The sequence below is a fragment of the Pristiophorus japonicus genome, chromosome 23 (assembly GCF_044704955.1).
Source record: "Pristiophorus japonicus isolate sPriJap1 chromosome 23, sPriJap1.hap1, whole genome shotgun sequence".
Lineage (NCBI taxonomy): Eukaryota > Metazoa > Chordata > Chondrichthyes > Pristiophoridae > Pristiophorus > Pristiophorus japonicus.
This window is the reverse complement of record NC_091999.1, coordinates 20448243-20471202: the sequence shown is the minus strand read 5'-3', so window position 1 is coordinate 20471202 and position 22960 is coordinate 20448243. Positions and strand designations below refer to the sequence as shown.

The following is a 22960-nucleotide window of genomic DNA, read 5'->3' as shown; positions in this document are numbered from 1 at the left end:
GCACCGTGAGAAAGAGACAGATTGAGAGACTGAGACAAACGGAGAAACAGGGACAGACAGAGTGAGTCAGACTGAGAGAGACAAAGACTCAGACATACAAACACATACACAGCTCTGTGGAGAGAGAGAGGGAGGCAGAGACCGAGCGACACAGATACATTTCACAATTTCATTTCATTATCGGTTCAGCGTGAAACATATTTACAGAAAATTGTTGATTCAACCGATGAAAATCGGACATCACTGATCAGAATGGGAGGAAATCTGTGTTAAAATAAATAGAAACCAGGAGTGAGGAAGAACCCACGGTGGAAACCCTTTGAAGTTTAAGGCCAACGACATAACCACTCGGTTATCCTGGCCCTGTGAGAGTTTGGATTCTGTCTCTGTGACAAACTGGGCTTCAACCCCAACCCCACATACAAACACATGCACATTGTCTTTTAGTGAGCATTTACGAACATTTTTAGTAATATTTACACGAGGGCAACACTCCTACTCTGTTTCGAGTAATGCTCTGGGACCTTTCATATCCACCCGAGGGTGCAGACGGAGCTTCAATTTAACATTTCATCCGAAAGTCAACAGCTTCAACATTGCAAAATTCCCCAAGTGCTGCACTTGAGTGTTAGCCAAGATGATATGCTCAAGTCCAAGGAGTGCGACTTGAACACACAAACTCCTGATTCAGTCGAGAATGCTGCCACTGAACCAAAGCCGATACAAAAGTTCACAACCGTATTATTTTCCCCAAGTCTTTTTTATAAGTTCCAGGACATACCAAATTCATGGTGATGATTTCCACAGACAGTTGCACATACACAGAGACAAAAATAGAGATAGACAGACACAGAGACACACATAACCAAAAATTTACACGCACCAACGGGCATGCACAGCTGCCTTAGACATCTCGAGGGAGAGACAGGCTGAATCACTGTCGCAACTTTGACTGATTGTTGCGATTTTTTAATCGGATGTATCGTGAATATTGCAGATTAATAAAAATGAGAACAAATGTCAGTGTTGAAAGGTGTGGGACGTTATTCCAATTCTCACATGATCAGTTTGGTAGAGAACTGGTTAAATTGTGAAATGGAATGAAAATGCTGAGAATCGTAGTCGGCAGGATTCGAACCTTCGCGGGAAAATCCCAATGGATTTCTGGTCCATCGCCTTAACCACTCGGCCACGACTACTGTGTCGCTGGCTTTTTAAACGTTACTCAGAAAAAACTCAGTCATCCATCTCTGTGCAGCAGACGGCCAAAGAATCCTGAAAAGGTCTCCGTCAGCTAAAAATCTGGTAGAGGCAAACTCCTCTCCCTGTATTTTCACAGTTCGGATTTCGCTCTGGAATTTTTAATATGTATCTACCAAGAAACAGAAGTAAAAATCAACATTTTGAAACATCTGCCTCCCCATCAGGGAATTGAACCCCGGTCTCCCGCGTGACAGGCGGGGATATTCACCACTATACTAACGAGGAACTGACGGATAGCTGCTCTGTCGGAGCAGGAATCGAGCTGTGAACAGAACAGGACACCATGAGAAGTCGACAGACACATTGAGAGACAGAGACAAACCGACAAACAGGGAGAGACAGACACCGAGATAGAGACAACGAGAGACAGAAAGTGTGAGACTGAGAAGGAGAGGCAGATTGGGTGAGAAAAAGACGCAAACACATACAGAGACAGAGATTTGTGTGTTTGATCTATTAAGAGAGAAAGGGAAAGAGTGAGAGAAAGACAATGATAAAGACAGTGACAAGGAGAGAGACAGATAGAGAGAAAGAGATAGAGACTAAAACAGAAAATGATGGAAATACTTCTCAGGTTAGAGGCAGGGAATAACAGAGACAGGCAAAGAAATGGACAGACCGAAATGATGGGAAAGAGAGAGCCAGTCAGACAAAGAATCTGAGAGAACCCATTGGAACAGACGTGGGCACCGTGAGAAAGAGACAGATTGAGAGACTGAGACAAACGGAGAAACAGGGACAGACAGAGTGAGTCAGACTGAGAGAGACAAAGACTGAGACATATAAACACATACACAGCTCTGTGGAGAGAGAGAGAGAGGCAGAGACCGAGCGACACAGATACATTTCACAATTTCATTTCATTATCGGTTCAGAGTGACACATATTTACAGAAAATTGTTGATTCAACCGATGAAAATCGGACATCACTGATCAGAATGGGAGGAAATCTGTGTTAAAATAAATAGAAACCAGGAGTGGGGAAGAACCCACGGTGGAAACCCTTTGAAGTTTAAGGCCAACGACATAACCACTCGGTTATCCTGGCCCTGTGAGAGTTTGGATTCTGTCTCTGTGACAAACTGGGCTTCAACCCCAACCCCACATACAAACACATGCACATTGTCTTTTAGTGAGCATTTACGAACATTTTTAGTAATATTTACACGAGGGCAACACTCCTACTCTGTTTCGAGTAATGCTCTGGGACCTTTCATATACACCCGAGGGTGCAGACGGAGCTTCAATTTAACATTTCATCCGAAAGTCAACAGCTTCAACATTGCAAAATTCCCCAAGTGCTGCACTTGAGTGTTAGCCAAGATGATATGCTCAAGTCCAAGGAGTGCGACTTGAACACACAAACTCCTGATTCAGTCGAGAATGCTGCCAATGAACCAAAGCCGATACAAAAGTTCACAACCGTATTATTTTCCCCAAGTCCTTTTTATAAGTTCCAGGACATACCAAATTCATGGTGATGATTTCCACAGACAGTTGCACATACACAGAGACAAAAATAGAGATAGACAGACACAGAGACACACATAACCAAAAATTTACACGCACCAACGGGCATGCACAGCTGCCTTAGACATCTCGAGGGATAGACAGGCTGAATCACTGTCGCAACTTTGACTGATTGTTGCGATTTTTTAATCGGATGTATCGTGAATATTGCAGATTAATAAAAATGAGAACAAATGTCAGTGTTGAAAGGTGTCGGACGGTATTCCAATTATCACATGATCAGTTTGTTCGAGAACTGGTTAAATTGTGAAATGGAATGAAAAATGCTGAGAATCGTAGTCGGCAGGATTCGAACCTGCGCGGGAAAATCCCAATGGATTTCTAGTCCATCGCCTTAACCACTCGGCCACGACTACTGTGTCGCTGGCTTTTTAAACGTTACTCAGAAAAAACTCAGTCATCCATCTCTGTGCAGCAGACGGCCAAAGAATCCTGAAAAAGTCTCCGTCAGCTAAAAATCTGGAAGAGGCAAACTCCACTACCTGTATTTTCACAGTTCGATTTCGCTCTGGAATTTTTAATATGTATCTACCAAGAAACAGAAGTAAAAATCAACATTTTGAAACATCTGCCTCCCCGTCGGGGAATTGAACCCCGGTCTCCCGCGTGACAGGCAGGGATACTTGCCACTATACTAACGAGGAACTGACGGATAGCTGCTCTGTCGGAGCCGGAATCGAGCTGTGAACAGAACTGGACACCATGAGAAGTCGACAGACACATTGAGAGACAGAGACAAACCGACAAACAGGGAGAGACAGACACCGAGATAGAGACAACGAGAGACAGAAAGTGTGAGACTGAGAAGGAGAGGCAGATTGGGTGAGAAAAAGACTCAAACACATACAGAGACAGAGATTTGTGTGTTTGATCTATTAAGAGAGAAAGGAAAAGAGTGAGAGAAAGACAATGATAAAGACAGTGACAAGGAGAGAGACAGATAGAGAGAAAGAGATAGAGACTAAAACAGAAAATGATGGAAATACTTCTCAGGTTAGAGGCAGGGACTAACAGAGACAGGCAAAGAAATGGACAGACCGAAATGATGGGAAAGAGAGAGCCAGTCAGACAAAGAATCTGAGAGAATCCCATTGGAACAGACGTGGGCACCGTGAGAAAGAGACAGATTGAGAGACTGAGACAAACGGAGAAACAGGGACAGACAGAGTGAGTCAGACTGAGAGAGACAAAGACTCAGACATACAAACACATACACAGCTCTGTGTAGAGAGAGAGAGAGAGGCAGAGACCGAGCGACACAGATACATTTCACAATTTCATTTCATTATCGGTTCAGAATGACACATAGTTACAGAAAATTGTTGATTCAACCGATGAAAATCGGACATCACTGATCAGAATGGGAGGAAATCTGTGTTAAAATAAATAGAAACCAGGAGTGGGGAAGAACCCACGGTGGAAAACCCTTTGAAGTTTTAGGCCAACGACATAACCACTCGGTTATCCTGGCCCTGTGAGAGCTTGGATTCTGTCTCTGTGACAAACTGGGCTTCAACCCCAACCCCACATACAAACACATGCACATAGTCTTTTAGTGAGCATTTACTAACATTTTGAGGAATATTGACACGGGGGCAACTCTCCTACTCTGTTTCGAGTAATGCTCTGGGACCTTTCATATCCACCCGAGGGTGCAGACGGAGCTTCAATTTAACATTTCATCCGAAAGTCAACAGCTTCAACATTGCAAAATTCCCCAAGTGCTGCACTTGAGTGTTAGCCAAGATGATATGCTCAAGTCCAAGGAGTGCGACTTGAACACACAAACTCCTGATTCAGTCGAGAATGCTGCCACTGAACCAAAGCCGATACAAAAGTTCACAACCGTATTATTTTCCCCAAGTCTTTTTTATAAGTTCCAGGACATACCAAATTCATGGTGATGATTTCCACAGACAGTTGCACATACACAGAGACAAAAATAGAGATAGACAGACACAGAGACACACATAACCAAAAATTTACACGCACCAACGGGCATGCACAGCTGCCTTAGACATCTCGAGGGATAGACAGGCTGAATCACTGTCGCAACTTTGACTGATTGTTGCGATTTTTTAATCGGATGTATCGTGAATATTGCAGGTTAATAAAAATGAGAACAAATGTCAGTGTTGAAAGGTGTCGGACGTTATTCCAATTATCACATGATCAGTTTGGTAGAGAACTGGTTAAATTGTGAAATGGAATGAAAAATGCTGAGAATCGTAGTCGGCAGGATTCGAACCTGCGCGGGAAAATCCCAATGGATTTCTAGTCCATCGCCTTAACCACTCGGCCACGACTACTGTGTCGCTGGCTTTTTAAACGTTACTCAGAAAAAACTCAGTCATCCATCTCTGTGCAGCAGACGGCCAAAGAATCCTGAAAAAGTCTCCGTCAGCTAAAAATCTGGAAGAGGCAAACTCCTCTCCCTGTATTTTCACAGTTCGGATTTCGCTCTGGAATTTTTAATATGTATCTACCAAGAAACAGAAGTAAAAATCAACATTTTGAAACATCTGCCTCCCCATCGGGGAATTGAACCCCGGTCTCCCGCGTGACAGGCGGGGATACTCACCACTATACTAACGAGGAACTGACGGATAGCTGCTCTGTCGGAGCAGGAATCGAGCTGTGAACAGAACTGAACACCATGAGAAGTCGACAGACACATTGAGAGACAGAGACAAACCGACAAACAGGGAGAGACAGACACCGAGATAGAGACAACGAGAGACAGAAAGTGTGAGACTGAGAAGGAGAGGCAGATTGGGTGAGAAAAACACTCAAACACATACAGAGACAGAGATTTGTGTGTTTGATCTATTAAGAGAGAAAGGGAAAGAGTGAGAGAAAGACAATGATAAAGACAGTGACAAGGAGAGAGACAGATAGAGAGAAAGAGATAGAGACTAAAACAGAAAATGATGGAAATACTTCTCAGGTTAGAGGCAGGGACTAACAGAGACAGGCAAAGAAATGCACAGACCGAAATGATGGGAAAGAGAGAGCCAGTCAGACAAAGAATCTGAGAGAATCCCATTGGAACAGACGTGGGCACCGTGAGAAAGAGACAGATTGAGAGACTGAGACAAACGGAGAAACAGGGACAGACAGAGTGAGTCAGACTGAGAGAGACAAAGACTCAGACATACAAACACATACACAGCTCTGTGGAGAGAGAGAGGGAGGCAGAGACCGAGCGACACAGATACATTTCACAATTTCATTTCATTATCGGTTCAGCGTGAAACATATTTACAGAAAATTGTTGATTCAACCGATGAAAATCGGACATCACTGATCAGAATGGGAGGAAATCTGTGTTAAAATAAATAGAAACCAGGAGTGAGGAAGAACCCACGGTGGAAACCCTTTGAAGTTTAAGGCCAACGACATAACCACTCGGTTATCCTGGCCCTGTGAGAGCTTGGATTCTGTCTCTGTGACAAACTGGGCTTCAACCCCAACCCCACATACAAACACATGCACATAGTCTTTTAGTGAGCATTTACTAACATTTTGAGGAATATTGACACGGGGGCAACTCTCCTACTCTGTTTCGAGTAATGCTCTGGGACCTTTCATATCCACCCGAGGGTGCAGACGGAGCTTCAATTTAACATTTCATCCGAAAGTCAACAGCTTCAACATTGCAAAATTCCCCAAGTGCTGCACTTGAGTGTTAGCCAAGATGATACGCTCAAGTCCAAGGAGTGCGACTTGAACACACAAACTCCTGATTCAGTCGAGAATGCTGCCACTGAACCAAAGCCGATACAAAAGTTCACAACCGTATTATTTTCCCCAAGTCTTTTTTATAAGTTCCAGGACATACCAAATTCATGGTGATGATTTCCACAGACAGTTGCACATACACAGAGACAAAAATAGAGATAGACAGACACAGAGACACACATAACCAAAAATTTACACGCACCAACGGGCATGCACAGCTGCCTTAGACATCTCGAGGGAGAGACAGGCTGAATCACTGTCGCAACTTTGACTGATTGTTGCGATTTTTTAATCGGATGTATCGTGAATATTGCAGATTAATAAAAATGAGAACAAATGTCAGTGTTGAAAGGTGTGGGACGTTATTCCAATTCTCACATGATCAGTTTGGTAGAGAACTGGTTAAATTGTGAAATGGAATGAAAATGCTGAGAATCGTAGTCGGCAGGATTCGAACCTTCGCGGGTAAATCCCAATGGATTTCTGGTCCATCGCCTTAACCACTCGGCCACGACTACTGTGTCGCTGGCTTTTTAAACGTTACTCAGAAAAAACTCAGTCATCCATCTCTGTGCAGCAGACGGCCAAAGAATCCTGAAAAGGTCTCCGTCAGCTAAAAATCTGGTAGAGGCAAACTCCTCTCCCTGTATTTTCACAGTTCGGATTTCGCTCTGGAATTTTTAATATGTATCTACCAAGAAACAGAAGTAAAAATCAACATTTTGAAACATCTGCCTCCCCATCAGGGAATTGAACCCCGGTCTCCCGCGTGACAGGCGGGGATATTCACCACTATACTAACGAGGAACTGACGGATAGCTGCTCTGTCGGAGCAGGAATCGAGCTGTGAGCAGAACAGGACACCATGAGAAGTCGACAGACACATTGAGAGACAGAGACAAACCGACAAACAGGGAGAGACAGACACCGAGATAGAGACAACGAGAGACAGAAAGTGTGAGACTGAGAAGGAGAGGCAGATTGGGTGAGAAAAAGACGCAAACACATACAGAGACAGAGATTTGTGTGTTTGATCTATTAAGAGAGAAAGGGAAAGAGTGAGAGAAAGACAATGATAAAGACAGTGACAAGGAGAGAGACAGATAGAGAGAAAGAGATAGAGACTAAAACAGAAAATGATGGAAATACTTCTCAGGTTAGAGGCAGGGAATAACAGAGACAGGCAAAGAAATGGACAGACCGAAATGATGGGAAAGAGAGAGCCAGTCAGACAAAGAATCTGAGAGAACCCATTGGAACAGACGTGGGCACCGTGAGAAAGAGACAGATTGAGAGACTGAGACAAACGGAGAAACAGGGACAGACAGAGTGAGTCAGACTGAGAGAGACAAAGACTGAGACATATAAACACATACACAGCTCTGTGGAGAGAGAGAGAGAGGCAGAGACCGAGCGACACAGATACATTTCACAATTTCATTTCATTATCGGTTCAGAGTGACACATATTTACAGAAAATTGTTGATTCAACCGATGAAAATCGGACATCACTGATCAGAATGGGAGGAAATCTGTGTTAAAATAAATAGAAACCAGGAGTGGGGAAGAACCCACGGTGGAAACCCTTTGAAGTTTAAGGCCAACGACATAACCACTCGGTTATCCTGGCCCTGTGAGAGTTTGGATTCTGTCTCTGTGACAAACTGGGCTTCAACCCCAACCCCACATACAAACACATGCACATTGTCTTTTAGTGAGCATTTACGAACATTTTTAGTAATATTTACACGAGGGCAACACTCCTACTCTGTTTCGAGTAATGCTCTGGGACCTTTCATATCCACCCGAGGGTGCAGACGGAGCTTCAATTTAACATTTCATCCGAAAGTCAACAGCTTCAACATTGCAAAATTCCCCAAGTGCTGCACTTGAGTGTTAGCCAAGATGATATGCTCAAGTCCAAGGAGTGCGACTTGAACACACAAACTCCTGATTCAGTCGAGAATGCTGCCACTGAACCAAAGCCGATACAAAAGTTCACAACCGTATTATTTTCCCCAAGTCCTTTTTATAAGTTCCAGGACATACCAAATTCATGGTGATGATTTCCACAGACAGTTGCACATACACAGAGACAAAAATAGAGATAGACAGACACAGAGACACACATAACCAAAAATTTACACGCACCAACGGGCATGCACAGCTGCCTTAGACATCTCGAGGGATAGACAGGCTGAATCACTGTCGCAACTTTGACTGATTGTTGCGATTTTTTAATCGGATGTATCGTGAATATTGCAGATTAATAAAAATGAGAACAAATGTCAGTGTTGAAAGGTGTCGGACGGTATTCCAATTATCACATGATCAGTTTGTTCGAGAACTGGTTAAATTGTGAAATGGAATGAAAAATGCTGAGAATCGTAGTCGGCAGGATTCGAACCTGCGCGGGAAAATCCCAATGGATTTCTAGTCCATCGCCTTAACCACTCGGCCACGACTACTGTGTCGCTGGCTTTTTAAACGTTACTCAGAAAAAACTCAGTCATCCATCTCTGTGCAGCAGACGGCCAAAGAATCCTGAAAAAGTCTCCGTCAGCTAAAAATCTGGAAGAGGCAAACTCCACTACCTGTATTTTCACAGTTCGATTTCGCTCTGGAATTTTTAATATGTATCTACCAAGAAACAGAAGTAAAAATCAACATTTTGAAACATCTGCCTCCCCGTCGGGGAATTGAACCCCGGTCTCCCGCGTGACAGGCGGGGATACTTGCCACTATACTAACGAGGAACTGACGGATAGCTGCTCTGTCGGAGCCGGAATCGAGCTGTGAACAGAACTGGACACCATGAGAAGTCGACAGACACATTGAGAGACAGAGACAAACCGACAAACAGGGAGAGACAGACACCGAGATAGAGACAACGAGAGACAGAAAGTGTGAGACTGAGAAGGAGAGGCAGATTGGGTGAGAAAAAGACTCAAACACATACAGAGACAGAGATTTGTGTGTTTGATCTATTAAGAGAGAAAGGAAAAGAGTGAGAGAAAGACAATGATAAAGACAGTGACAAGGAGAGAGACAGATAGAGAGAAAGAGATAGAGACTAAAACAGAAAATGATGGAAATACTTCTCAGGTTAGAGGCAGGGACTAACAGAGACAGGCAAAGAAATGGACAGACCGAAATGATGGGAAAGAGAGAGCCAGTCAGACAAAGAATCTGAGAGAATCCCATTGGAACAGACGTGGGCACCGTGAGAAAGAGACAGATTGAGAGACTGAGACAAACGGAGAAACAGGGACAGACAGAGTGAGTCAGACTGAGAGAGACAAAGACTCAGACATACAAACACATACACAGCTCTGTGTAGAGAGAGAGAGAGAGGCAGAGACCGAGCGACACAGATACATTTCACAATTTCATTTCATTATCGGTTCAGAATGACACATAGTTACAGAAAATTGTTGATTCAACCGATGAAAATCGGACATCACTGATCAGAATGGGAGGAAATCTGTGTTAAAATAAATAGAAACCAGGAGTGGGGAAGAACCCACGGTGGAAAACCCTTTGAAGTTTTAGGCCAACGACATAACCACTCGGTTATCCTGGCCCTGTGAGAGCTTGGATTCTGTCTCTGTGACAAACTGGGCTTCAACCCCAACCCCACATACAAACACATGCACATAGTCTTTTAGTGAGCATTTACTAACATTTTGAGGAATATTGACACGGGGGCAACTCTCCTACTCTGTTTCGAGTAATGCTCTGGGACCTTTCATATCCACCCGAGGGTGCAGACGGAGCTTCAATTTAACATTTCATCCGAAAGTCAACAGCTTCAACATTGCAAAATTCCCCAAGTGCTGCACTTGAGTGTTAGCCAAGATGATATGCTCAAGTCCAAGGAGTGCGACTTGAACACACAAACTCCTGATTCAGTCGAGAATGCTGCCACTGAACCAAAGCCGATACAAAAGTTCACAACCGTATTATTTTCCCCAAGTCTTTTTTATAAGTTCCAGGACATACCAAATTCATGGTGATGATTTCCACAGACAGTTGCACATACACAGAGACAAAAATAGAGATAGACAGACACAGAGACACACATAACCAAAAATTTACACGCACCAACGGGCATGCACAGCTGCCTTAGACATCTCGAGGGATAGACAGGCTGAATCACTGTCGCAACTTTGACTGATTGTTGCGATTTTTTAATCGGATGTATCGTGAATATTGCAGATTAATAAAAATGAGAACAAATGTCAGTGTTGAAAGGTGTCGGACGGTATTCCAATTATCACATGATCAGTTTGTTCGAGAACTGGTTAAATTGTGAAATGGAATGAAAAATGCTGAGAATCGTAGTCGGCAGGATTCGAACCTGCGCGGGAAAATCCCAATGGATTTCTAGTCCATCGCCTTAACCACTCGGCCACGACTACTGTGTCGCTGGCTTTTTAAACGTTACTCAGAAAAAACTCAGTCATCCATCTCTGTGCAGCAGACGGCCAAAGAATCCTGAAAAAGTCTCCGTCAGCTAAAAATCTGGAAGAGGCAAACTCCACTACCTGTATTTTCACAGTTCGATTTCGCTCTGGAATTTTTAATATGTATCTACCAAGAAACAGAAGTAAAAATCAACATTTTGAAACATCTGCCTCGCCGTCGGGGAATTGAACCCCGGTCTCCCGCGTGACAGGCGGGGATACTTGCCACTATACTAACGAGGAACTGACGGATAGCTGCTCTGTCGGAGCCGGAATCGAGCTGTGAACAGAACTGGACACCATGAGAAGTCGACAGACACATTGAGAGACAGAGACAAACCGACAAACAGGGAGAGACAGACACCGAGATAGAGACAACGAGAGACAGAAAGTGTGAGACTGAGAAGGAGAGGCAGATTGGGTGAGAAAAAGACTCAAACACATACAGAGACAGAGATTTGTGTGTTTGATCTATTAAGAGAGAAAGGAAAAGAGTGAGAGAAAGACAATGATAAAGACAGTGACAAGGAGAGAGACAGATAGAGAGAAAGAGATAGAGACTAAAACAGAAAATGATGGAAATACTTCTCAGGTTAGAGGCAGGGACTAACAGAGACAGGCAAAGAAATGGACAGACCGAAATGATGGGAAAGAGAGAGCCAGTCAGACAAAGAATCTGAGAGAATCCCATTGGAACAGACGTGGGCACCGTGAGAAAGAGACAGATTGAGAGACTGAGACAAACGGAGAAACAGGGACAGACAGAGTGAGTCAGACTGAGAGAGACAAAGACTCAGACATACAAACACATACACAGCTCTGTGTAGAGAGAGAGAGAGAGGCAGAGACCGAGCGACACAGATACATTTCACAATTTCATTTCATTATCGGTTCAGAATGACACATAGTTACAGAAAATTGTTGATTCAACCGATGAAAATCGGACATCACTGATCAGAATGGGAGGAAATCTGTGTTAAAATAAATAGAAACCAGGAGTGGGGAAGAACCCACGGTGGAAAACCCTTTGAAGTTTTAGGCCAACGACATAACCACTCGGTTATCCTGGCCCTGTGAGAGCTTGGATTCTGTCTCTGTGACAAACTGGGCTTCAACCCCAACCCCACATACAAACACATGCACATAGTCTTTTAGTGAGCATTTACTAACATTTTGAGGAATATTGACACGGGGGCAACTCTCCTACTCTGTTTCGAGTAATGCTCTGGGACCTTTCATATCCACCCGAGGGTGCAGACGGAGCTTCAATTTAACATTTCATCCGAAAGTCAACAGCTTCAACATTGCAAAATTCCCCAAGTGCTGCACTTGAGTGTTAGCCAAGATGATATGCTCAAGTCCAAGGAGTGCGACTTGAACACACAAACTCCTGATTCAGTCGAGAATGCTGCCACTGAACCAAAGCCGATACAAAAGTTCACAACCGTATTATTTTCCCCAAGTCTTTTTTATAAGTTCCAGGACATACCAAATTCATGGTGATGATTTCCACAGACAGTTGCACATACACAGAGACAAAAATAGAGATAGACAGACACAGAGACACACATAACCAAAAATTTACACGCACCAACGGGCATGCACAGCTGCCTTAGACATCTCGAGGGATAGACAGGCTGAATCACTGTCGCAACTTTGACTGATTGTTGCGATTTTTTAATCGGATGTATCGTGAATATTGCAGGTTAATAAAAATGAGAACAAATGTCAGTGTTGAAAGGTGTCGGACTTTATTCCAATTATCACATGATCAGTTTGGTAGAGAACTGGTTAAATTGTGAAATGGAATGAAAAATGCTGAGAATCGTAGTCGGCAGGATTCGAACCTGCGCTGGAAAATCCCAATGGATTTCTAGTCCATCGCCTTAACCACTCGGCCACGACTACTGTGTCGCTGGCTTTTTAAACGTTACTCAGAAAAAACTCAGTCATCCATCTCTGTGCAGCAGACGGCCAAAGAATCCTGAAAAAGTCTCCGTCAGCTAAAAATCTGGAAGAGGCAAACTCCACTACCTGTATTTTCACAGTTCGATTTCGCTCTGGAATTTTTAATATGTATCTACCAAGAAACAGAAGTAAAAATCAACATTTTGAAACATCTGCCTCCCCGTCGGGGAATTGAACCCCGGTCTCCCGCGTGACAGGCGGGGATACTTGCCACTATACTAACGAGGAACTGACGGATAGCTGCTCTGTCGGAGCCGGAATCGAGCTGTGAACAGAACTGGACACCATGAGAAGTCGACAGACACATTGAGAGACAGAGACAAACCGACAAACAGGGAGAGACAGACACCGAGATAGAGACAACGAGAGACAGAAAGTGTGAGACTGAGAAGGAGAGGCAGATTGGGTGAGAAAAAGACTCAAACACATACAGAGACAGAGATTTGTGTGTTTGATCTATTAAGAGAGAAAGGAAAAGAGTGAGAGAAAGACAATGATAAAGACAGTGACAAGGAGAGAGACAGATAGAGAGAAAGAGATAGAGACTAAAACAGAAAATGATGGAAATACTTCTCAGGTTAGAGGCAGGGACTAACAGAGACAGGCAAAGAAATGGACAGACCGAAATGATGGGAAAGAGAGAGCCAGTCAGACAAAGAATCTGAGAGAATCCCATTGGAACAGACGTGGGCACCGTGAGAAAGAGACAGATTGAGAGACTGAGACAAACGGAGAAACAGGGACAGACAGAGTGAGTCAGACTGAGAGAGACAAAGACTCAGACATACAAACACATACACAGCTCTGTGTAGAGAGAGAGAGAGAGGCAGAGACCGAGCGACACAGATACATTTCACAATTTCATTTCATTATCGGTTCAGAATGACACATAGTTACAGAAAATTGTTGATTCAACCGATGAAAATCGGACATCACTGATCAGAATGGGAGGAAATCTGTGTTAAAATAAATAGAAACCAGGAGTGGGGAAGAACCCACGGTGGAAAACCCTTTGAAGTTTTAGGCCAACGACATAACCACTCGGTTATCCTGGCCCTGTGAGAGCTTGGATTCTGTCTCTGTGACAAACTGGGCTTCAACCCCAACCCCACATACAAACACATGCACATAGTCTTTTAGTGAGCATTTACTAACATTTTGAGGAATATTGACACGGGGGCAACTCTCCTACTCTGTTTCGAGTAATGCTCTGGGACCTTTCATATCCACCCGAGGGTGCAGACGGAGCTTCAATTTAACATTTCATCCGAAAGTCAACAGCTTCAACATTGCAAAATTCCCCAAGTGCTGCACTTGAGTGTTAGCCAAGATGATATGCTCAAGTCCAAGGAGTGCGACTTGAACACACAAACTCCTGATTCAGTCGAGAATGCTGCCACTGAACCAAAGCCGATACAAAAGTTCACAACCGTATTATTTTCCCCAAGTCTTTTTTATAAGTTCCAGGACATACCAAATTCATGGTGATGATTTCCACAGACAGTTGCACATACACAGAGACAAAAATAGAGATAGACAGACACAGAGACACACATAACCAAAAATTTACACGCACCAACGGGCATGCACAGCTGCCTTAGACATCTCGAGGGATAGACAGGCTGAATCACTGTCGCAACTTTGACTGATTGTTGCGATTTTTTAATCGGATGTATCGTGAATATTGCAGGTTAATAAAAATGAGAACAAATGTCAGTGTTGAAAGGTGTCGGACGTTATTCCAATTATCACATGATCAGTTTGGTAGAGAACTGGTTAAATTGTGAAATGGAATGAAAAATGCTGAGAATCGTAGTCGGCAGGATTCGAACCTGCGCTGGAAAATCCCAATGGATTTCTAGTCCATCGCCTTAACCACTCGGCCACGACTACTGTGTCGCTGGCTTTTTAAACGTTACTCAGAAAAAACTCAGTCATCCATCTCTGTGCAGCAGACGGCCAAAGAATCCTGAAAAAGTCTCCGTCAGCTAAAAATCTGGAAGAGGCAAACTCCTCTCCCTGTATTTTCACAGTTCGGATTTCGCTCTGGAATTTTTAATATGTATCTACCAAGAAACAGAAGTAAAAATCAACATTTTGAAACATCTGCCTCCCCATCGGGGAATTGAACCCCGGTCTCCCGCGTGACAGGCGGGGATACTCACCACTATACTAACGAGGAACTGACGGATAGCTGCTCTGTCGGAGCAGGAATCGAGCTGTGAACAGAACTGAACACCATGAGAAGTCGACAGACACATTGAGAGACAGAGACAAACCGACAAACAGGGAGAGACAGACACCGAGATAGAGACAACGAGAGACAGAAAGTGTGAGACTGAGAAGGAGAGGCAGATTGGGTGAGAAAAACACTCAAACACATACAGAGACAGAGATTTGTGTGTTTGATCTATTAAGAGAGAAAGGGAAAGAGTGAGAGAAAGACAATGATAAAGACAGTGACAAGGAGAGAGACAGATAGAGAGAAAGAGATAGAGACTAAAACAGAAAATGATGGAAATACTTCTCAGGTTAGAGGCAGGGACTAACAGAGACAGGCAAAGAAATGCACAGACCGAAATGATGGGAAAGAGAGAGCCAGTCAGACAAAGAATCTGAGAGAATCCCATTGGAACAGACGTGGGCACCGTGAGAAAGAGACAGATTGAGAGACTGAGACAAACGGAGAAACAGGGACAGACAGAGTGAGTCAGACTGAGAGAGACAAAGACTGAGACATACAAACACATACACAGCTCTGTGGAGAGAGAGAGAGAGGCAGAGACCGAGCGACACAGATACATTTCACAATTTCATTTCATTATCGGTTCAGCGTGAAACATATTTACAGAAAATTGTTGATTCAACCGATGAAAATCGGACATCACTGATCAGAATGGGAGGAAATCTGTGTTAAAATAAATAGAAACCAGGAGTGAGGAAGAACCCACGGTGGAAACCCTTTGAAGTTTAAGGCCAACGACATAACCACTCGGTTATCCTGGCCCTGTGAGAGTTTGGATTCTGTCTCTGTGACAAACTGGGCTTCAACCCCAACCCCACATACAAACACATGCACATTGTCTTTTAGTGAGCATTTACGAACATTTTTAGTAATATTTACACGAGGGCAACACTCCTACTCTGTTTCGAGTAATGCTCTGGGACCTTTCATATCCACCCGAGGGTGCAGACGGAGCTTCAATTTAACATTTCATCCGAAAGTCAACAGCTTCAACATTGCAAAATTCCCCAAGTGCTGCACTTGAGTGTTAGCCAAGATGATATGCTCAAGTCCAAGGAGTGCGACTTGAACACACAAACTCCTGATTCAGTCGAGAATGCTGCCACTGAACCAAAGCCGATACAAAAGTTCACAACCGTATTATTTTCCCCAAGTCTTTTTTATAAGTTCCAGGACATACCAAATTCATGGTGATGATTTCCACAGACAGTTGCACATACACAGAGACAAAAATAGAGATAGACAGACACAGAGACACACATAACCAAAAATTTACACGCACCAACGGGCATGCACAGCTGCCTTAGACATCTCGAGGGAGAGACAGGCTGAATCACTGTCGCAACTTTGACTGATTGTTGCGATTTTTTAATCAGATGTATCGTGAATATTGCAGATTAATAAAAATGAGAACAAATGTCAGTGTTGAAAGGTGTGGGACGTTATTCCAATTCTCACATGATCAGTTTGGTAGAGAACTGGTTAAATTGTGAAATGGAATGAAAATGCTGAGAATCGTAGTCGGCAGGATTCGAACCTGCGCGGGAAAATCCCAATGGATTTCTAGTCCATCGCCTTAACCACTCGGCCACGACTACTGTGTCGCTGGCTTTTTAAACGTTACTCAGAAAAAACTCAGTCATCCATCTCTGTGCAGCAGACGGCCAAAGAATCCTGAAAAAGTCTCCGTCAGCTAAAAATCTGGAAGAGGCAAACTCCTCTCCCTGTATTTTCACAGTTCGATTTCGCTCTGGAATTTTTAATATGTATCTACCAAGAAACAGAAGTAAAAATCAACATTTTGAAACATCTGCCTCCCCGTCGGGGAATTGAACCCCGGTCTCCCGCGTGACAGGCGGGGATACTCACCACTATACTAACGAGGAACTGACGGATAGCTGCTCTGTCGGAGCCGGAATCGAGCTGTGAACAGAACTGGACACCATGAGAAGTCGACAGACACATTGAGAGACAGAGACAAACCGACAAACAGGGAGAGACAGACACCGAGAGACAGAAAGTGTGAGACTGAGAAGGAGAGGCAGATTGGGTGAGAAAAAGACGCAAACACATACAGAGACAGAGATTTGTGTGTTTGATCTATTAAGAGAGAAAGGGAAGGAGTGAGAGAAAGACAATGATAAAGACAGTGACAAGGAGAGAGACAGATAGAGAGAAAGAGATAGAGACTAAAACAGAAAATGATGGAAATACTTCTCAGGTTAGAGGCAGGGACTAACAGAGTCAGGCAAAGAAATGGACAGACCGAAATGATGGGAAAGAGAGAGCCAGTCAGACAAAGAATCTGAGAGAATCCCATTGGAACAGACGTGGGCACCGTGAGAAAGAGACAGATTGAGAGACTGAGACAAACGGAGAAACAGGGACAGACAGAGTGAGTCAGACTGAGAGAGACAAAGACTCAGACATACAAACACATACACAGCTCTGTGGAGAGAGAGAGAGAGGCAGAGACCGAGCGACACAGATACATTTCACAATTTCATTTCATTATCGGTTCAGAGTGACACATAGTTACAGAAAATTGTTGATTCAACCGATGAAAATCGGACATCACTGATCAGAATGGGAGGAAATCTGTGTTAAAATAAATAGAAACCAGGAGTGGGGAAGAACCCACGGTGGAAACCCTTTGAATTTTAAGGCCAACGACATAACCACTCGGTTATCCTGGCCCTGTGAGAGTTTGGATTCTGTCTCTGTGACAAACTGGGCTTCAACCCCAACCCCACATACAAACACATGCACATAGTCTTTTAGTGAGCATTTACGAACATTTTGAGGAATATTTACACGGGGCAACTCTCCTACTCTGTTTCGAGTAATGCTCTGGGACCTTTCATATCCACCCGAGGGTGCAGACGGAGCTTCAATTTAACATTTCATCCGAAAGTCAACAGCTTCAACATTGCAAAATTCCCCAAGTGCTGCACTTGAGTGTTAGCCAAGATGATATGCTCAAGTCCAAGGAGTGCGACTTGAACACACAAACTCCTGATTCAGTCGAGAATGCTGCCACTGAACCAAAGCCGATACAAAAGTTCACAACCGTATTATTTTCCCCAAGTCTTTTTTATAAGTTCCAGGACATACCAAATTCATGGTGATGATTTCCACAGACAGTTGCACATACACAGAGACAAAAATAGAGATAGACAGACACAGAGACACACATAACCAAAAATTTACACGCACCAACGGGCATGCACAGCTGCCTTAGACATCTCGAGGGAGAGACAGGCTGAATCACTGTCGCAACTTTGACTGATTGTTGCGATTTTTTAATCAGATGTATCGTGAATATTGCAGATTAATAAAAATGAGAACAAATGTCAGTGTTGAAAGGTGTGGGACGTTATTCCAATTCTCACATGATCAGTTTGGTAGAGAACTGGTTAAATTGTGAAATGGAATGAAAATGCTGAGAATCGTAGTCGGCAGGATTCGAACCTGCGCGGGAAAATCCCAATGGATTTCTAGTCCATCGCCTTAACCACTCGGCCACGACTACTGTGTCGCTGGCTTTTTAAACGTTACTCAGAAAAAACTCAGTCATCCATCTCTGTGCAGCAGACGGCCAAAGAATCCTGAAAAAGTCTCCGTCAGCTAAAAATCTGGAAGAGGCAAACTCCTCTCCCTGTATTTTCACAGTTCGATTTCGCTCTGGAATTTTTAATATGTATCTACCAAGAAACAGAAGTAAAAATCAACATTTTGAAACATCTGCCTCCCCGTCGGGGAATTGAACCCCGGTCTCCCGCGTGACAGGCGGGGATACTCACCACTATACTAACGAGGAACTGACGGATAGCTGCTCTGTCGGAGCCGGAATCGAGCTGTGAACAGAACTGGACACCATGAGAAGTCGACAGACACATTGAGAGACAGAGACAAACCGACAAACAGGGAGAGACAGACACCGAGAGACAGAAAGTGTGAGACTGAGAAGGAGAGGCAGATTGGGTGAGAAAAAGACGCAAACACATACAGAGACAGAGATTTGTGTGTTTGATCTATTAAGAGAGAAAGGGAAGGAGTGAGAGAAAGACAATGATAAAGACAGTGACAAGGAGAGAGACAGATAGAGAGAAAGAGATAGAGACTAAAACAGAAAATGATGGAAATACTTCTCAGGTTAGAGGCAGGGACTAACAGAGTCAGGCAAAGAAATGGACAGACCGAAATGATGGGAAAGAGAGAGCCAGTCAGACAAAGAATCTGAGAGAATCCCATTGGAACAGACGTGGGCACCGTGAGAAAGAGACAGATTGAGAGACTGAGACAAACGGAGAAACAGGGACAGACAGAGTGAGTCAGACTGAGAGAGACAAAGACTCAGACATACAAACACATACACAGCTCTGTGGAGAGAGAGAGAGAGGCAGAGACCGAGCGACACAGATACATTTCACAATTTCATTTCATTATCGGTTCAGAGTGACACATAGTTACAGAAAATTGTTGATTCAACCGATGAAAATCGGACATCACTGATCAGAATGGGAGGAAATCTGTGTTAAAATAAATAGAAACCAGGAGTGGGGAAGAACCCACGGTGGAAACCCTTTGAATTTTAAGGCCAACGACATAACCACTCGGTTATCCTGGCCCTGTGAGAGTTTGGATTCTGTCTCTGTGACAAACTGGGCTTCAACCCCAACCCCACATACAAACACATGCACATAGTCTTTTAGTGAGCATTTACGAACATTTTGAGGAATATTTACACGGGGCAACTCTCCTACTCTGTTTCGAGTAATGCTCTGGGACCTTTCATATCCACCCGAGGGTGCAGACGGAGCTTCAATTTAACATTTCATCCGAAAGTCAACAGCTTCAACATTGCAAAATTCCCCAAGTGCTGCACTTGAGTGTTAGCCAAGATGATATGCTCAAGTCCAAGGAGTACGACTTGAACACACAAACTCCTGATTCAGTCGAGAATGCTGCCACTGAACCAAAGCCGATACAAAAGTTCACAACCGTATTATTTTCCCCAAGTCTTTTTTATAAGTTCCAGGACATACCAAAATCATGGTGATGATTTCCACAGACAGTTGCACATACACAGAGACAAAAATAGAGATAGACAGACACAGAGACACACATAACCAAAAATTTACACGCACCAACGGGCATGCACAGCTGCCTTAGACATCTCGAGTGAGAGACAGGCTGAATCACTGTCGCAACTTTGACTGATTGTTGCGATTTTTTAATCGGATGTATCGTGAATATTGCAGGTTAATAAAAATGAGAACAAATGTCAGTGTTGAAAGGTGTGGGACGTTATTCCAATTATCACATGATCAGTTTGGTAGAGAACTGGTTAAATTGTGAAATGGAATGAAAAATGCTGAGAATCGTAGTCGGCAGGATTCGAACCTGCGCGGGAAAATCCCAATGGATTTCTAGTCCATCGCCTTAACCACTCGGCCACGACTACTGTGTCGCTGGCTTTTTAAACGTTACTCAGAAAAAACTCAGTCATCCATCTCTGTGCAGCAGACGGCCAAAGAATCCTGAAAAAGTCTCCGTCAGCTAAAAATCTGGAAGAGGCAAACTCCTCTCCCTGTATTTTCACAGTTCGGATTTCGCTCTGGAATTTTTAATATGTATCTACCAAGAAACAGAAGTAAAAATCAACATTTTGAAACATCTGCCTCCCCATCGGGGAATTGAACCCCGTTCTCCCGCGTGACAGGCGGGGATACTCACCACTATACTAACGAGGAACTGACGGATAGCTGCTCTGTCGGAGCAGGAATCGAGCTGTGAACAGAACTGAACACCATGAGAAGTCGACAGACACATTGAGAGACAGAGACAAACCGACAAACAGGGAGAGACAGACACCGAGATAGAGACAACGAGAGACAGAAAGTGTGAGACTGAGAAGGAGAGGCAGATTGGGTGAGAAAAACACTCAAACACATACAGAGACAGAGATTTGTGTGTTTGATCTATTAAGAGAGAAAGGGAAAGAGTGAGAGAAAGACAATGATAAAGACAGTGACAAGGAGAGAGACAGATAGAGAGAAAGAGATAGAGACTAAAACAGAAAATGATGGAAATACTTCTCAGGTTAGAGGAAGGGACTAACAGAGACCGGCAAAGAAATGCACAGACCGAAATGATGGGAAAGAGAGAGCCAGTCAGACAAAGAATCTGAGAGAATCCCATTGGAACAGACGTGGGCACCGTGAGAAAGAGACAGATTGAGAGACTGAGACAAACGGAGAAACAGGGACAGACAGAGTGAGTCAGACTGAGAGAGACAAAGACTCAGACATACAAACACATACACAGCTCTGTGGAGAGAGAGAGAGAGGCAGAGACCGAGCGACACAGATACATTTCACAATTTCATTTCATTATCGGTTCAGCGTGAAACATATTTACAGAAAATTGTTGATTCAACCGATGAAAATCGGACATCACTGATCAGAATGGGAGGAAATCTGTGTTAAAATAAATAGAAACCAGGAGTGAGGAAGAACCCACGGTGGAAACCCTTTGAAGTTTAAGGCCAACGACATAACCACTCGGTTATCCTGGCCCTGTGAGAGTTTGGATTCTGTCTCTGTGACAAACTGGGCTTCAACCCCAACCCCACATACAAACACATGCACATTGTCTTTTAGTGAGCATTTACGAACATTTTTAGTAATATTTACACGAGGGCAACACTCCTACTCTGTTTCGAGTAATGCTCTGGGACCTTTCATATCCACCCGAGGGTGCAGACGGAGCTTCAATTTAACATTTCATCCGAAAGTCAACAGCTTCAACATTGCAAAATTCCCCAAGTGCTGCACTTGAGTGTTAGCCAAGATGATATGCTCAAGTCCAAGGAGTGCGACTTGAACACACAAACTCCTGATTCAGTCGAGAATGCTGCCACTGAACCAAAGCCGATACAAAAGTTCACAACCGTATTATTTTCCCCAAGTCTTTTTTATAAGTTCCAGGACATACCAAATTCATGGTGATGATTTCCACAGACAGTTGCACATACACAGAGACAAAAATAGAGATAGACAGACACAGAGACACACATAACCAAAAATTTACACGCACCAACGGGCATGCACAGCTGCCTTAGACATCTCGCAGGCTGAATCACTGTCGCAACTTTGACTGATTGTTGCGATTTTTTAATCGGATGTATCGTGAATATTGCAGGTTAATAAAAATGAGAACAAATGTCAGTGTTGAAAGGTGTGGGACGTTATTCCAATTATCACATGATCAGTTTGGTAGAGAACTGGTTAAATTGTGAAATGGAATGAAAAATGCTGAGAATCGTAGTCGGCAGGATTCGAACCTGCGCGGGAAAATCCCAATGGATTTCTAGTCCATCGCCTTAACCACTCGGCCACGACTACTGTGTCGCTGGCTTTTTAAACGTTACTCAGAAAAAACTCAGTCATCCATCTCTGTGCAGCAGACGGCCAAAGAATCCTGAAAAAGTCTCCGTCAGCTAAAAATCTGGAAGAGGCAAACTCCTCTCCCTGTATTTTTACAGTTCGGATTTCGCTCTGGAATTTTTAATATGTATCTACCAAGAAACAGAAGTAAAAATCAACATTTTGAAACATCTGCCTCCCCATCGGGGAATTGAACCCCGGTCTCCCGCGTGACAGGCGGGGATACTCACCACTATACTAACGAGGAACTGACGGATAGCTGCTCTGTCGGAGCAGGAATCGAGCTGTGAACAGAA

General features: G+C 43.7%; 23 non-coding genes across 23 annotated transcripts; all 23 read right to left on the bottom strand.

Annotated features, from left to right (window-relative positions):
- Positions 1-1117: 1117 nt before the first annotated feature.
- On the bottom strand, positions 1118-1199 carry trnas-aga (transfer RNA serine (anticodon AGA)). Its single transcript has one exon. It is a non-coding gene; the product is annotated as a tRNA-Ser (tRNA).
- A 217-nt stretch (positions 1200-1416) lies between these two features.
- On the bottom strand, positions 1417-1488 carry trnad-guc (transfer RNA aspartic acid (anticodon GUC)). The gene has a single exon. It is a non-coding gene; the product is annotated as a tRNA-Asp (tRNA).
- A 1579-nt stretch (positions 1489-3067) lies between these two features.
- Positions 3068-3149, bottom strand: trnas-aga (transfer RNA serine (anticodon AGA)). The gene has a single exon. It is a non-coding gene; the product is annotated as a tRNA-Ser (tRNA).
- Positions 3150-3365: 216 nt separating this feature from the next.
- On the bottom strand, positions 3366-3437 carry trnad-guc (transfer RNA aspartic acid (anticodon GUC)). Its single transcript has one exon. It is a non-coding gene; the product is annotated as a tRNA-Asp (tRNA).
- Positions 3438-5020: 1583 nt separating this feature from the next.
- trnas-aga (transfer RNA serine (anticodon AGA)) lies at positions 5021-5102 on the bottom strand. Its single transcript has one exon. It is a non-coding gene; the product is annotated as a tRNA-Ser (tRNA).
- A 217-nt stretch (positions 5103-5319) lies between these two features.
- trnad-guc (transfer RNA aspartic acid (anticodon GUC)) lies at positions 5320-5391 on the bottom strand. The gene has a single exon. It is a non-coding gene; the product is annotated as a tRNA-Asp (tRNA).
- A 1579-nt stretch (positions 5392-6970) lies between these two features.
- Positions 6971-7052, bottom strand: trnas-aga (transfer RNA serine (anticodon AGA)). Its single transcript has one exon. It is a non-coding gene; the product is annotated as a tRNA-Ser (tRNA).
- Positions 7053-7269: 217 nt separating this feature from the next.
- Positions 7270-7341, bottom strand: trnad-guc (transfer RNA aspartic acid (anticodon GUC)). The gene has a single exon. It is a non-coding gene; the product is annotated as a tRNA-Asp (tRNA).
- A 1579-nt stretch (positions 7342-8920) lies between these two features.
- trnas-aga (transfer RNA serine (anticodon AGA)) lies at positions 8921-9002 on the bottom strand. The gene has a single exon. It is a non-coding gene; the product is annotated as a tRNA-Ser (tRNA).
- A 216-nt stretch (positions 9003-9218) lies between these two features.
- On the bottom strand, positions 9219-9290 carry trnad-guc (transfer RNA aspartic acid (anticodon GUC)). The gene has a single exon. It is a non-coding gene; the product is annotated as a tRNA-Asp (tRNA).
- Positions 9291-10873: 1583 nt separating this feature from the next.
- Positions 10874-10955, bottom strand: trnas-aga (transfer RNA serine (anticodon AGA)). Its single transcript has one exon. It is a non-coding gene; the product is annotated as a tRNA-Ser (tRNA).
- A 1871-nt stretch (positions 10956-12826) lies between these two features.
- trnas-aga (transfer RNA serine (anticodon AGA)) lies at positions 12827-12908 on the bottom strand. Its single transcript has one exon. It is a non-coding gene; the product is annotated as a tRNA-Ser (tRNA).
- A 216-nt stretch (positions 12909-13124) lies between these two features.
- trnad-guc (transfer RNA aspartic acid (anticodon GUC)) lies at positions 13125-13196 on the bottom strand. Its single transcript has one exon. It is a non-coding gene; the product is annotated as a tRNA-Asp (tRNA).
- Positions 13197-14779: 1583 nt separating this feature from the next.
- trnas-aga (transfer RNA serine (anticodon AGA)) lies at positions 14780-14861 on the bottom strand. Its single transcript has one exon. It is a non-coding gene; the product is annotated as a tRNA-Ser (tRNA).
- Positions 14862-15078: 217 nt separating this feature from the next.
- trnad-guc (transfer RNA aspartic acid (anticodon GUC)) lies at positions 15079-15150 on the bottom strand. The gene has a single exon. It is a non-coding gene; the product is annotated as a tRNA-Asp (tRNA).
- Positions 15151-16729: 1579 nt separating this feature from the next.
- Positions 16730-16811, bottom strand: trnas-aga (transfer RNA serine (anticodon AGA)). The gene has a single exon. It is a non-coding gene; the product is annotated as a tRNA-Ser (tRNA).
- Positions 16812-17027: 216 nt separating this feature from the next.
- Positions 17028-17099, bottom strand: trnad-guc (transfer RNA aspartic acid (anticodon GUC)). Its single transcript has one exon. It is a non-coding gene; the product is annotated as a tRNA-Asp (tRNA).
- A 1564-nt stretch (positions 17100-18663) lies between these two features.
- trnas-aga (transfer RNA serine (anticodon AGA)) lies at positions 18664-18745 on the bottom strand. Its single transcript has one exon. It is a non-coding gene; the product is annotated as a tRNA-Ser (tRNA).
- A 216-nt stretch (positions 18746-18961) lies between these two features.
- trnad-guc (transfer RNA aspartic acid (anticodon GUC)) lies at positions 18962-19033 on the bottom strand. Its single transcript has one exon. It is a non-coding gene; the product is annotated as a tRNA-Asp (tRNA).
- A 1565-nt stretch (positions 19034-20598) lies between these two features.
- trnas-aga (transfer RNA serine (anticodon AGA)) lies at positions 20599-20680 on the bottom strand. Its single transcript has one exon. It is a non-coding gene; the product is annotated as a tRNA-Ser (tRNA).
- Positions 20681-20897: 217 nt separating this feature from the next.
- trnad-guc (transfer RNA aspartic acid (anticodon GUC)) lies at positions 20898-20969 on the bottom strand. Its single transcript has one exon. It is a non-coding gene; the product is annotated as a tRNA-Asp (tRNA).
- A 1571-nt stretch (positions 20970-22540) lies between these two features.
- Positions 22541-22622, bottom strand: trnas-aga (transfer RNA serine (anticodon AGA)). Its single transcript has one exon. It is a non-coding gene; the product is annotated as a tRNA-Ser (tRNA).
- Positions 22623-22839: 217 nt separating this feature from the next.
- Positions 22840-22911, bottom strand: trnad-guc (transfer RNA aspartic acid (anticodon GUC)). The gene has a single exon. It is a non-coding gene; the product is annotated as a tRNA-Asp (tRNA).
- Positions 22912-22960: the final 49 nt, after the last annotated feature.